Below are 14,129 nucleotides of genomic sequence, written 5' to 3' on the forward strand. Positions count from 1 at the left end.
CTTGCTCTGGTCCTGTCCCCTTTGTCTCTTCCTTCAGGGAGCATCCTTAAGTTCATCATAAACGCACACAAACGGTTCAAAAGACATCCTTAAAGTGGTTTTCTGCACTGGCTCGGCCCCCACTCCTGTCCAGGAGCCTGGAGACCTCTTCTCGGCTGATAGTCATCGTTAGACATCCTTCCACCCTCATTCTCCCTTGCCACAATTTCACCTCAGGGACATCTGACTTTTTAACAAGGTCTTTGTTAAATCTGCATCAACACAGATTCTGGACCCATCTGGCTTGAGGACATCCTAGCCAGATTCTTTAGCATAGACCCTTCTAAGTCTGCATGTAGGTCACACTATTCCACAAATATCCCATGTTCCCTCTCACCACAGGGCCTTTGCACAAGCAGATTCCAGAACCAGGAGTTCTCTTTTAACTAACTCCTGGATGGGTGACTCCTAAGAAACCTTACTTCAGCCATAGAGCCTATGAGGTACGCCCTCAAAAAGAAACCCTGTTTGGGCTGAATAATATAGCCCCATAACAGAGTTCTTGCTTAATATGAACAAGGCCCTGAGTGCAACACCCGACACCAAAATGAAAACATAAGAACCCTGGCTGTTTTCATTTTGTTGTTAGTCTTTCTTCTGTGTGTGATGATATAGCTATGAATGAATGAATGAATGAATATATTTGCTCAACCGCAATTTGGCCTTGCCCAATCAATCCGTGAGCTTGGGTCAAAGAGGTGCTATGGGTCCTTGGGCATACCACATCAGAGGTCTCCAGACAGAGGTCTGGGGAAAGATTTGACCTCAAGGTTGAGTAACAATTCACTTCCGGAAAGAGGCCTTTGGCTCTTTGAGTTAGCGTGGAGCATGCTGGGAATGCAGTGGTGAAGCGAGACACATGAAAGGCATGGACAGAAGCTGAAGTTGGGAAACTAAAGTCAGGACAGGGGAGCTTCCTCCACCTTCAGCAAGGCTCCGCAGGCAATCAGCCTCTAGTGCAAATGTCACATCCTGCTAGGTCACAAGGAGCATAAACAGCTAGGGGGGGCACAGCCTTCTTCCTATTTGATGAGCATACCTAGCTCTTTCCCACCTCAGGCCCTTGTACTTAGTACCCTCTGTGCCTGCATCACCCTAAATAGTTTATGGATGGCTGCCTCCTGTCAGTCAACTTTCATTTCAAAGGCTACCTCCTCGGGGACACATTTCCTAACCAATTTCCTAATGTCCCCACCCACAAATCACCTTTTTTCTGTTTTCAATTCCACTCCACTTTCTTTATAGAATTTGCCAATATATCCAGTCATCTCGGGAAAGGCAGAGCCCTGTATATGGTCCCATGGGCCTTGCATCTGCTTCATGGTCAGCCCTTATAAGAGGACAATGAGAAGCAGGCAGACAGAAGTACAGGGGCTTTGTCCCATGGCCCCAAAGCCAGCTACACATATTCACCCACCTCCATCTTACGCCCCCCCCCAGCAGACTTACAGGGCCACCCAGTGAGCAGACCAAGATCTATTGGGTGACTGAATCCAGGGTGTTGAGTCCCCAGCAAAGGAAAAAACTATTTTCCTGATTTTATGTCTAAAAGAGATGCAGACATCACCATACAGCCACCTGCCCCATCCCATACACATCAGCATGCCTGTAGCTGGCCTTCAATTTACTTGTCTGTAAAATGGACTTGATAAAAGCCAATTGTAGGTAAGAAAAGGAGTAGTCATCAGAAGCCAAGAGCAGAGTATTCAGATAATGTTTTCCTTACCCACGGTGCTTTCCTATGACAACAAGCAGTCATATCTGGCCGGCACCAGGCTCACTCAGTCAGTGCCTTGCTCTTGGGTGTTGGCATGGATAACTTTGTTCATGGATAATGTCACACGGTATGGGGGGCAGCTTTAGGCTGACAGACCTCACTCCCTGAAGAGTAACCCTGACTTTCTGAGTGTCTTCCAGAATGTCCAAGGAAACTTGCCTACCACCATACAGAGCAGTTCCATTGACCAACTAACTAGGAGGGAAGGACCTACACCTTACAGCAGTGGGGGCTGGGGGTGATGTGCATGTGTGTGCATATGTGTGTGCATGTATACATGTATGTGTGAGTTTGTGTGGTATATGTATGTGTTCGTGTGGATGTATATACATGTGGCATGCAGGTAAGTGAGTATACATGTGGAAGTCAGAGGCCTGCCTTGGGGATCTTCCTCCATTACTATTCACCTACGGTTTTAGAACTGTCTCACTGAGTCTGAGAGCTTATCAAGTCAGCTAGGCTAGCTAAAGAGTAAGCTCCAGGATTCTGTCTGACTCCTCGCTCTCTGCTGCCCAGTCTCAAACACTGGAGTTAAGGATGCCCACTGCCACTAGCCAGCCTTTTGGATAGGTTAGCCAGGTTCCCCCACTTTTACAACATACTTCTCACCAACTGAGCCATCTCCCCAGCATATTTCCTGACTCAAAGTCTCTCTGTCTCTCTCTGTCTTTCTCTGTCTCTGTCTCCATCTCTCTCTCCATCTCTCTGTCTCTCTGTCTCTCTCTATCTCTCTCTGTTTCTCTCTGTCTCTCTCTCTGTCTCTCTGTCTCTGTCTCTCTCTGTCTCTCTCTCTCTGTCTCTCTCTCTGTCTCTCTCTCTCTCTTTCTCTTTCTCTCTCCCTCCCTGTCTTTATTTTCTTTTTTCTGCTTCCATATTTAAGTTTGACTCTCACGACTCCCTCTTTCTATGGCTCTGGATACTTCTGTCTCCTTGGAAGGGGGTGTCCCCTCCTCGTCTGTCCTATGGCTTGGCTGACAGTCAACTGCTGACCCTGGAAGCCATTCCACTGAAAAGCAATTTCTAATCTAGGAGGGTTCAGGGGATGCCTCTGCTCTCACTCAGCTGACAGCTCCATTTAAAAAAAAAAAAAAAAGCTGGTCTCTCATGGTACCTAAGTCACGGTAGACCAGAATGGCAGTCTATGTCTGGAAGAACTCGGAACCCAGGCACACCCTCTGCACCAGCCAGGGGCTGGACCAACCAGCATTGATGTCACATGCTGGGATATGGGCCAGTCAGATGTTGCATTCAGAGCCAAGATTCAGTGAGGTGTGGCAGCAGAGAAAGCAGGAGGTGATACTCAGGCCAAATGGTGCCATTACTGCCAATTAGAGAAATGGCCCATTATCACCATCTTGTCATCAGCATCACAGGTGTGCCCCCATGGACACCCACCAGGACGCTGCCATTAAATACCCATGCTTTTCCTCCCTCCCACTCTCCCCACATAGCCCGAGGGTGAAGGCTCCTCTTCTCCTTCACTCCAGTGGACTATTCCGAGACTATAAAACACAGAGCCTCACGTGGGTGGTGAGCACCATGTCTGGGAAATAGTTAACCTGGTGATAAATTCCTAAGTCTAGAGTAAAGAAAATCATCACTAAGGGGCCTTCTAAACTAAGACTAAAGAATCTTCCAGAGGAACACTGATGTCTTAATATTTTCTATGTACATCCACCATTTCTCTCTTAGTAAAGTGTGTGTCATGTATCAGACAAATTAAAAGGCAGAGATACAAGGATTGGGATTCTAAAAGTCACTTTGCTGTAACTCTAAATATGGCTGTCTTTGTTCTTCCAAATTTCATTCAAAAGACACACGTGGTTATTGCTTGAGGTTCAAGAACCAAGGATTCAAGCAGAGCCAGACCTAGCCTGCCCTTTCTGGTCTAAAGCACACCCTTAAACAAGCCATGTACCCCTTAGAAGCCTCAGATACCAAAGGAGGCCAAGAACCTATCTCAGTGGGAAGAATCCATAAGCCATGTTCCTGTCACTCATTAAGGATGCAATGCATAGATGACTAGACTTGTATATTATAATATAATGGGGAATTAGGGTCTTGTGCCAGAAGGAATATACAATAGACTGTATGACCCAAGAGGTCTAAGAGTCTTGACTTCAGTCTGAGCAGGCACTGCAAGAGCCTTTGCCTCATCCCTTCCCTGCTATGACACAACACACCTGCTGCGGTCTGGATCCCTGCTGACTCCACCCTGCCCAACTCCAGCAACACCTCAGGATCCCTATCCTCTCCGGACTTGACGTGAATCTTTTAACCATTAAACACTTAGCATTGTGTTTTCCGCCTTCAGAAGTTTCTAAACAGTAATTAGGCCATGGAACACCCTGTCGGGTGGTGAGAATAAATATCATTAGTGTAGGAGGGGGTGTGGGGTAAGTGGAGGTGCTCCGAGGCTTGGCACATGGCGGGGCTGGCTAGCATGAGGTAGAGCTGTCCCATTCTGAATTCCCAGTTCCCTAGCTCTCTCGGGTGGAACAGGAGTCTACCACTGGAGATACAAGAACAGGTGATACAATGAGACCATACTAACTTTGGTACGCAGAAGATCTGCTACCTGTATATGCGTATCTATTTGTGTGCCTTTGTATATACAGCACATGCATGTGTGTGTGCTTGCATGTGTGTGCACATGTACATGGAAGTTAATGGTCAACTGCAGAGTATCTCCCTCTATTACATTCCACCTCATTTTTTAATATTTTATTTTGTGTATGAGTATTTGTGTGCATACATGTATATGTACCACATACAGGTCTGGTGCCTTTGGAATCCATAGGAGACATTAGATCCCCTCAAACAAGTTATGAATAGCTATGAGCTACTATGTGCGTGCTGGGAAGTGGACCCAGGTCCTCTGCAAGCACAGCAACTGTTCTTAACTGCTGATCAGTCCCGCCAGCTCCCACCTTATTATCCTTTGAGACAGGGTTTTGCAGGAATTCTGAGTCCACTGAGGACAGAGACTATCCTGATGCTTCAAGACTTAAACCTTCGATGGCAACTCTGAGGGTCCAACTTGCCAGATGCTAATGAATGAAAGAGCTGCGTGTGTCAGAGCCTTGGCTCTGAAGTCCTTTGACACTAGAAGTTAGAGTCCAGCTTGAAGGTGTGTCAAGTATCAGGGTCCAGCTGGAAGTAGAACAAGTTTCTAGCTATAAGACAACTCAAACCGTGCCTACAACTAGCGAGAGGGACATGTGCACATATGTGTCCATATGAACATCAGTATATTCAACTAAAAAAAATGATGGTTCCGACCATTCCAACATGTCAAACTTCAATGGAGGCAGAGAAGGAGTGCAGTGATACTTAGCACACACCATTCCCTATAGACCACCCTATAATCTCCAGAGTCTTTTAGTGGAAGCATCTTTCCACTTCATAAATGAGGAAACAAGTTTCATATGAGAAGAAATCCATCAAAACGTATAGGATTTACCCTTGAGGCTGGGTCTCCTGCTCAGAGTGCTGCCCTGTTCATCTCCTCTCTGTTGGATGTCCCCACTGACTCCACCTAGATTTCAAACCATGCAGGGAGGAGGTGCCGGTTGAGAAAGAGGCTAGTGCCACCAGCTTGGTCCTGGGAGATGAGATCTGTGTAGGCAGAAAAGCTGGAAATGGGAAGATCCACCCAGATGCTGGTTCTGAGTCCATGGATTCACATCTATGAAATTAATTACAGGTGCAGCCAACCTTCTGTGTACATAGCTCAGGAACTGAGGCACAGGTGTCTGGAAATGCAGACCCGGTCCCTTCTTTTTCACACCACTGAGACAAAGAGGGCACTAGCAAGCACGGCCAGCGAGCATGTGAAGAAATGGCTGTGACGTCCATCCCTCCTTCCCAAGTCTACCATTGCAACAAATGCAGCTCTTACGGCTCAGGTTTTTGCAAATATTTCCGATCCAGTTTTCTGGCTACCAGTCTCTCACTTTATCCAACTCACTCTCCCTACAAGCCATCAGAGCCATCATCACACTCTGATCCTGAGTTTCACATCCCAGTAAAAAATCTGCAGACAAGAGAGATGGCTCAGTGGCTGATAGCTCTTGTTGCTCCCCCAAAGGACCTGAATTTGATTCCCAGTACCTAAGTTGGGAGACTGACAACCACTTACGACTCCAGTTCCAGATGACCAATGTCCTCTACTCGACTCCTTGGGTACCCACACACAGATGGCATATTCACATGCATCTACACATGCACAGACATTAATAAAAATGAATATAAATCTTACTGTTTTTAATACTCTCAAACTTTCAATAGACTCCATTATTCTCAGGAACATGTCCAGAGTACTAGCCCCATTTTACTGCAGTAGAGATTTAAAAGCAAAAATATTAGACTACAACATTTCAGGGTTTTCTCCTCTGTTCATTTTCTTTGTGGTGACAAAATACATGAGCAAAACAACTTAGTGGAGGAAAGATATATTTTGGCTCTTAGTTTCAGAACTCTCAGCCCATGACAGTGGGAAGTGTGTGATCAACAGCCTTCTTCATGGCAAGTAGGAGGCAGGCAGGGAGAGAATGCCCGAAAGGGTGAGCGTTCTGCTCCTAGTCCTTTGCAGTCCAGTGCACCGCCCTCCTTCGCCAGCCTATGGGGATTCCCACATGCAGGACAGGTCTTTCTTCCTTAGCTGATCCTCTGGCATTGCCCTCACAAACACTCCCGATGCTGGGCTTTCCTAATCTCCCAGGTATTTCTCAATACTATCATGATTGCGTCTCAATCTCTCCTCACTTCTTTAGGAGGTAGCATCCTGGAAATGTTCCTCATTAGGATAATCATGAGAAGCAAAGATCAACTTAGCTATTTAACAAAGACTGAGGTGCTGGTGATATTTAGGAGGGGTGTGTGTGTGTGTGTGTGTGTGTGTGTGTGTGTGTGACCTGAGAGTAAGAGAGACATGTGGCATTGATAGTTAAAACTGAAAATAGAAGGAACTTCAGGAAGCCTATTATGATAGGATATGATTCAAAACAGGATCTTGAATATGGGAGCTTATAGAGTAGCCGTTTTCATGATAAACTTCCTTCAAAAACTAAACTTATGCTATAGTTACCAAAGCATGGCTGAATCATTTAGGACCTCCAAATTGGTTCAGGTTACACACTCAGCATTTACACCGAGTTCATAAAGTTGGTGTAATCAGCTCCCCAGTAGGATTGGTTCTTCATCTCAGTGTGAATGGGGCAGCCCGTTAACCTTCGTGTCAAGTCTGCCCCCTGCGCAGAGGGATTTGTAGACTGCCCACGCCCCCCATCATCGGTCTGTGTGATCCTAAAAGATCAGAGATAGCTGCTCCTCACCAAGTCAGTCTGTGTGTTGCTGAGAGATCAGAGATAGCTGCTCTTCACCAAGTTCCAGCCTTTCAAAAAAGAAGGAACCATTGGCTGCTGTTCAATATATGACTGAACTTTGACCTCACCCTGCTTACTTTAAGATTAAACTTTCCACAGGACTCATTCCTCAGGGTGACCGCTTTCAGTTTTGCTCCTCACCACTTCCAGCTGAAGATGGAAAACAGAAGTTTAAAGGGTAGAGGGAGAGGTGTCTGAACATTCAAAGCAGCTAAGACAAGACGGGAAGTTGTCCAATTTGGTTCTAAAAATATGTCTTTGCCCTTCTCCGCATTGTCCAGTGAAAATTTGCTTAGCCCTCACCTTGCTGGGAAGAGGCCATGTGGGCTCCTTTGCTGGGCTCACCCATTAAGGCTTCTTCAAAGGCCTGCATAGAAAATAACTCACAGTAGCAAGTTCCCATCTAATTGCCAGGTGTTTTACATCCCTAAGCTTGGTGAGATCGGGTATTAGGATACTATTCCTTCTCCCTCCTGGGCCTGTGGCATTGCTTCATTGTTGGAACAGCCTCAAGATTATGGTCCCTTCGCATTGACTTCCTGAACTAGAGAGCTGGTCCTTGGACTACTCCATGACATCTAAGAAGCAGCTCAGAGAGCTAAAAATCAGGTTCACTCTTTCATCCCTCAGTTTTCAGAATAGACCTCAGACATCTCCTAAGCCTCTACTGATGCTCTATGAGACGAGAGGCTAAAAACACACCTCCAGAAGACCTACTATGGTAGGTGCCAGGAGCCTTTTGAGGAAGTGCATGCCTGAGAAGACTGAATGAATGCCAACTTTATACAACACTAAAAGAGACAATAAAGTCACCCCCAAAGGAAGGAGATAGAAATAAATGGTCCTCTTTCACTTCCTTCTTACATGCCTGGCTGTCTTCCCTTTAAGGGTGGCTGCCTTAGGGTCTCACCCCCTGCCTTAGGAGAAGAGAGGTGGGTCCTGGCAGCTGGACCAATCTCTAGACAAGGTGAATTGAAGCAGAGTTCCTTGTGTCTGAGAACTACACAGCTGCCAGACCTGTGCCCGACTCCACCAGTTGGTTACCAGGGATTACCTCACCTCCAAGAGCCACAGCTTCTTTAAAATATCTATTTCAGTGTCTTGCTCTGGGGACCTGATGAGCTCACACATGCATTTTGCTTGGTAATAGGGAGTTCTTCATAACTGTTGTGAGAGATGGCACCAGACTCTGCTGAACTTCCCTCTTTGAAGTTCTCTGTGCATCTGTACTTCCTGGTCTCCTTGTCTGTCTCTCCTCATGGTCTGTGAGTCTCATGAGCCGGGTCATGGACCACATTAGTGTCAGAAGCTAAGAATCACTGCCAACTCTCAGAAGATACTCTCAACTTTATCTGCACTCTAACGCCTCAACTTCTGCTCTCTGAGATTTCTGCCCATGACCATATTAACCTTACCACCTTCAGATGATCCTTCTCCTTTATCCAACCTTTCTGCTGAACTCATAGCCCACAGCTCCACTCCATGGCCCCGGGGTATGGGAGAGGGGAAGCTGGACTGCACTATGCTCTGGCATCTTCAGGAAGTGAAGTGCTGGCCGCCTCATCCCTTACTATTGTTTGTGGTGAGTTTGAAGACTTCTGGAATTTGCATTTTCTTATGATTTGGTTTTACCAAACAATTATGGGGTGAATAATGCATCAGCACCAACAGAGGTTTGCTTATTCCAAACTAGGAGTGTGTGTGTGTGTGTGTGTGTGTGTGTGTGTGTGTGTGTGTGTGTGTGTGCTGATTCCTGAGTCATTCCTATTTGGGCCACACAGGGACATGGAGCAGAATTGACCTTCTGGGGAACTTAGATACTCTTGAAATTCGTGCTCTGACTTCCATACATGGGTTGTTGCAAGTCCTCCAATAAGTGGTGGTGGTGGTGATGATGATGATGATGATGATGATGATAAATAGCACATAAGAAAAAAACTACTTGACTCAGCTTCCCATGTACAGTCCGCCTATCCTATTGAGGCACATGGGAGTCATCTGCCGGGGAACTTGCTGAAGTGAAAACCTGGCCCACTGTGGGTCTGATCATGTCTGAATCCCCAATTCTTGACTTGGGCAAGGATTTGGAACCCCAAGAAGTTACTGCTTCAGTGACCAAGGACTATGAGGGCTGTGTGAGTCAGACAAACTTGTGCAGACAGTACCAAGCGATACTCTGACAAATGGGTCAGTGTTTCCAATTCTTGCCTGAGATTTGGAATAGAATGGGAACCCTTTCAGTCTAACTAGTGGGGTATGTAGAGATAGGCCCTGGGGTGTGCTAAAAGTTAAGACAAGTGGATCCATTGTGGCAAGAGCCATGGTCACTGGACTTTTCCAGGTGTTGGGAACTCAGAATGATGAGCAGGGAGTCGCGTGAGGGACAAGGAGAGAAAAGAGCGCCGACCCTTCTCCATTGCCTCTCCAGCTGGCAAAGTCGACCCTGCTGGGACCTGATGAATCTCCTAAATCTCTTGTGAGTCTTTCCAAAGACAATCTGCCTCCTTTCCACCTGCCAGAGCCAACAAAGGGCCAGTCTCCCTCTTAGCTGGGCTGCTCACAAACTCCCCCATGAGTTAGATAGAGAAGGACAGTTTGGTGCACAGTGACCCGATCTGAACCCAGCCCCTGAGCTTAGTGAGAGGATATAAATTTGTCTATTCTCTGCCTCTAATGTATAATGGCAGAGCTTGGTGATTTATACAGAAGAGAGGTTTAACTGAACTCACAACTCTGGAGGAGCAAGGTCTTCTCACCAGCACTGAAGTAGTGCCCAGCGTCACCTGGCAGGAGACAGGAGGCACACCTTTGTATGTACACATGTCTTTCTAGTCCCTGTCCCCTTGCTTACAAAGCCACCCGGATTCTGCCATGAGGGATCCTGCTGAATTATTGGTCTTCATTTTAATCATGCTCCAAGGCCCATCCCTAAATACCCTAGTTAGATTAAATACCCACCCTCTTAATGCCTCACAATTCAGCGACTGGGGGTTAAGCAGCAACACACACAAAACTGGGAAACCCTCACACCACATGCAAGCCACTGGGAGGTACTTCCTTCATCTCTATTCAAACCAGTTTGGGTTTGTTTCTTGTTTTTCTAATTGTCATCTTCTGAGCTGAGACACAGCTCAGTAGTTAAAGTGCTTGTTCTGAAAAAGAAGTGCCTGACTTGGGTCCTCAGAACCCAAGTCAAAAAGGTAAACCCAGCATGTGCCTGTCATCCCAGGAGGAGGCAGAGACAAGGCCCATAGGACTTCCTGGCCAGCCCATCTAGCTGAACTAGAGAGCTCTAGGTTCCGTGAGAGGCCCTACTACAAAACATAAGATGAAAGTGATTAAGGAAGACACCCAATATCACCCTCTGGCCTCCACATGCACACATGCACACACACACACACACACACACACACACACACACACACAAAATAACAACAACAACAAAAAAAAAATCCTCTAAGCCTGCCTTGGTGGAGCATCCTAATTCTCAGGGAGCTGAGGCAGAAGGATCATGATTTTCAGGCCAGTCTGAGCTCACTTTACCACAGCAAGTCAACAACAGACCTAGGATCCAGACCATGCCCCGAACCAAGACTTTGTTTATCCTGTTTAAATTTGAATCCAATTCTTCACTCAAAAAAAAAAATCATTCCTCAAGCACCTACTGTGTGCACAGCTCAGGTCTAGATGCTGAGAAAAACTAAAGAAATAAACCAGGTCCCAGATGCAGCCGCAGCTAAGGCAAGCACCAGCATCCTCACATTCGTGCTGTTGCCGTTTCTGCTTCTTCGCTCCACCCCTCCAATACTGGCGGACCAAGGCTAGAGAGGCACCAGAACACAGGTAGTGTCATCGCCTCTAGCATATGCATCAGTTTACAGAAAAGCAGAGCAGCATGAAGCCCCGCCCACGGGTGGAGACAGGGGCCTGGGATAAGCCGCTGCCTGCTTGCCCGGGCAGAACAGGTTGAAGTTCTCTGGCACCTGTGGCAGGGCTGGGCACAGAGCAGAGACAGAACCTGGAAATTACAGATCACAAATCTCCTCTCCCTCTCGTCCACCTGGTGCCCCCTCCCTGGTCCCGTCCGTCCTCAGCCCAGCACAGAAGCAATCATTCAAGTTTACGAGGAGCTGTGTGCAGGTCGCAGACCTACCACCATCACTAATGGGTTGTTGTTTTTATTTTCCATTTATGGGGAGTGTGAGTTACTACCTACGGTCACCACAGCCATCAAACTGCTCCTGGGGCTGAGATTTACATACAAGCCATGTGACCTGCAATGAGCTTAGAGAGGAGAGGAATAAAAGGACATTTACAGTCTAATTAGAGCTGATGATTGATACAACAGGCCGGCAAAGATCAGCCTCTTCTGCCCTTAAAAGCCTGGGAAACCTTCACCCGCAATGCATTGTTACAGGCGGTGGTGCACAGGACAGAAAGCCAGGCCTCAGAACAGGTGAGCACACATTCCCTCCCCGGTGTGAGACTGGAGAGGTCTAAGGAGCAGGTGAGGAGGAAGCCAGGGAGGGACAGCCCTCTACTCCTCTCACCATTGTATCAAATTAATGTAATAATTACCTCTATTAGCAGAACAAAGGTCCCTGACAAAGCCGTTAATAAGCTGTGGTGGCCTCTATCGCTTTCATCCCAAGATCTCAAAACGTACCATAAATAATTAAATGTTATCATTTGGTGATTTATGTAACCAAAGAACATTATCACCTCTACTTTCCAGGGTTTTCTTCTCCTTTCCTTCTACTTGACAGGAAATGCAGCTAAGCATCCTGTGTCCATGTAGAGAGACTTCAGGACAGAGAGCCCAGATGGCATGGACAGGATCATATGATGCAAAGGTCTTAGCCTCCATCCCACACTCTCTCTCTGTGGGATGAAAGGCTCCCTCGCCCCTGGCCTTACCCGGTCTCAGGCATAGTTATATACTGGGATGTTTCCTTCTAGAAAGATCCCTGGTCCCGCTAGGGCAGACACACAGGTCCCTCCCTAGCTCTGACCTTGGCCCCTGCTACCCTGTGCATTTCCCCACCTTGAACATGGTCAGAAAATATAGGCCTTTCCCATGTGGTTTAGTGGACGGACCTACAAGTTTGGATTCTTACAAGAAAAGTATGTGTCTCCATCAAGTATCTGAAGCCTGTGCCCTTTGCATCTACAATTTAGCTGCTTCCTCCCCAAAAGCTATCATTTTCCTATGACTAACATATTCTGGTAGCTTAATTTATATGTGGCAGGACGCTATATCCAAAGAGCCATTTCATCATCTGCTGCCAACAGGGCTCCAATGCTTGTATTAGAATCTGCATAGGCCAGGGGCTGTAAGAGTCAAGAATACATTGTGTTACCCATGGGCAGGGCAGGTATTCTGTCTTGAAGACAGGCCTTAAGCTGAGTCCTGCCTAGATACTGGCACTGTGAAGCAAAGCATTTACTGAATTATCCCTCTCTCCCATCAGCCTGAGCTTCCTGTCTTTGAATTGCCCCTGTAATTCCTTAGCAGTGTGAGCAATGTGACTTGGTAGGTAGTTATTCCCATTTCACAGGCATGAACCCTAAGATTAGAGAGAGAGATACAAAACTACACAAACAGCAGGTGCCTGGATGGGATGGGAACTCAGTTTCATGTTCCTCTTACAATCCCCCAGCTAATTCAGTATCCAAATCAAGAAGAGATTTGCCTCCTGACTGGCTTGAACTTCCAAGACCCTCTGAACCAGCAGAGGGATCAATGCTTTATCCAAAGCAAAACAGGAAACTGGCAGCTACCCAGCTATTCTGGCAATTCAATTCAGAATCTTTGGGGGGGTGAGAAATTTTACTATCATCATTATTATAATTGCCACCACAAATAAAGTTAACTAGATCATGCTAGATGTCCTCATTGCCTGTGCAACATTTAGCTGTATCTGCACTTCAGTGAAATTATAGCAGGCCCCAGCCCATCACCTTGTCTATATGGGTGAAGCAACCGCATCTTGTCTGTGATCGCTGCCTCATTTTCATTCATCAGATATTCACTGGGTACCAATGACTTGTCACACCCAGTGCTGGAGGTCAGGATGACATGGATGGCTGAGACAGTCCCCACCCTTGGGATCCACCCAGCCTAGGGAAGCCATTGAGTACAGATCCCAGAAGGAGGGTGTCAGGGCAGATAGGAGAAGACTAAGAAATCCGAGAAGCCCAGAGGAGACCCGTCACAACTACAAGATGCAGACAGCTAGCTACTGACTCAGAGGCCACTACCAGAACCCGTGGTATTTACAAAGCTATGGAGATCTCTTTGCCTCCTCAGGGGGACCACCTCTCAACTCCTCCTAGGATGGCTAACTCGCTTAGATTACGTTGCTGTAACAAAACACCCTAGACCGGAAGACTTAAGCAAACCCATTTGCTTCTCATGGCTCTGGAGGCTGAGAAAGCCAACAGCAGCTGAGAAATGAAAGTGACAGCAGATCTGCTATCTGATGAGCTATATACTTCTTGGTTACCTGAAGCCATCTTCTGACTGTACTCATGTGACCAAGGACAGTGACGGACAATGTTCTCCTGTGTCTTCTTAGAAGGACATTGATCCCACAAGGAAGGCTCTATCCTTGTGAGATAGGGCTTAATCATGATGCTGACCTTAAAGTACCTCTCCTGTTAACCTCTCACCTTTGCTCTCTGCCACAGTAGGTGATATTGGGCTCTTTTACTTAGCTCTGGTGTTTTCCATGGGTTAAAAAAAGATTCCCTCCTCACCAAAAGCACACTCTCCTGGGTATCCCTTCAAACAAGAAGTGTTTCCTCGCTCAAGGGAGAGTCTAGTAGCACCTACTCGGGGTCATTTTTGTTTGTTTTAAGACAGAAACTCTTCCTATCCAAGACTAGAACTCAACACAGTACACAACCTGCTTTATATGAGCTCT

The 14,129-nt window shown here is 46.7% G+C and overlaps 1 long non-coding RNA gene across 1 annotated transcript; it reads left to right on the top strand.

The window, feature by feature from the left end:
- Positions 1 to 8,488: 8,488 nt before the first annotated feature.
- Positions 8,489 to 10,605, top strand: LOC127686191 (uncharacterized). Its single transcript, XR_007978003.1, has 2 exons — positions 8,489 to 8,785; positions 9,545 to 10,605. It is a non-coding gene; the product is annotated as an uncharacterized LOC127686191 (long non-coding RNA).
- The last annotated feature ends 3,524 nt before the right edge of the window (positions 10,606 to 14,129 follow it).

Source organism: Apodemus sylvaticus, chromosome 5, assembly GCF_947179515.1.
Source record: "Apodemus sylvaticus chromosome 5, mApoSyl1.1, whole genome shotgun sequence".
Classification (NCBI taxonomy): Eukaryota; Metazoa; Chordata; class Mammalia; order Rodentia; family Muridae; genus Apodemus; species Apodemus sylvaticus.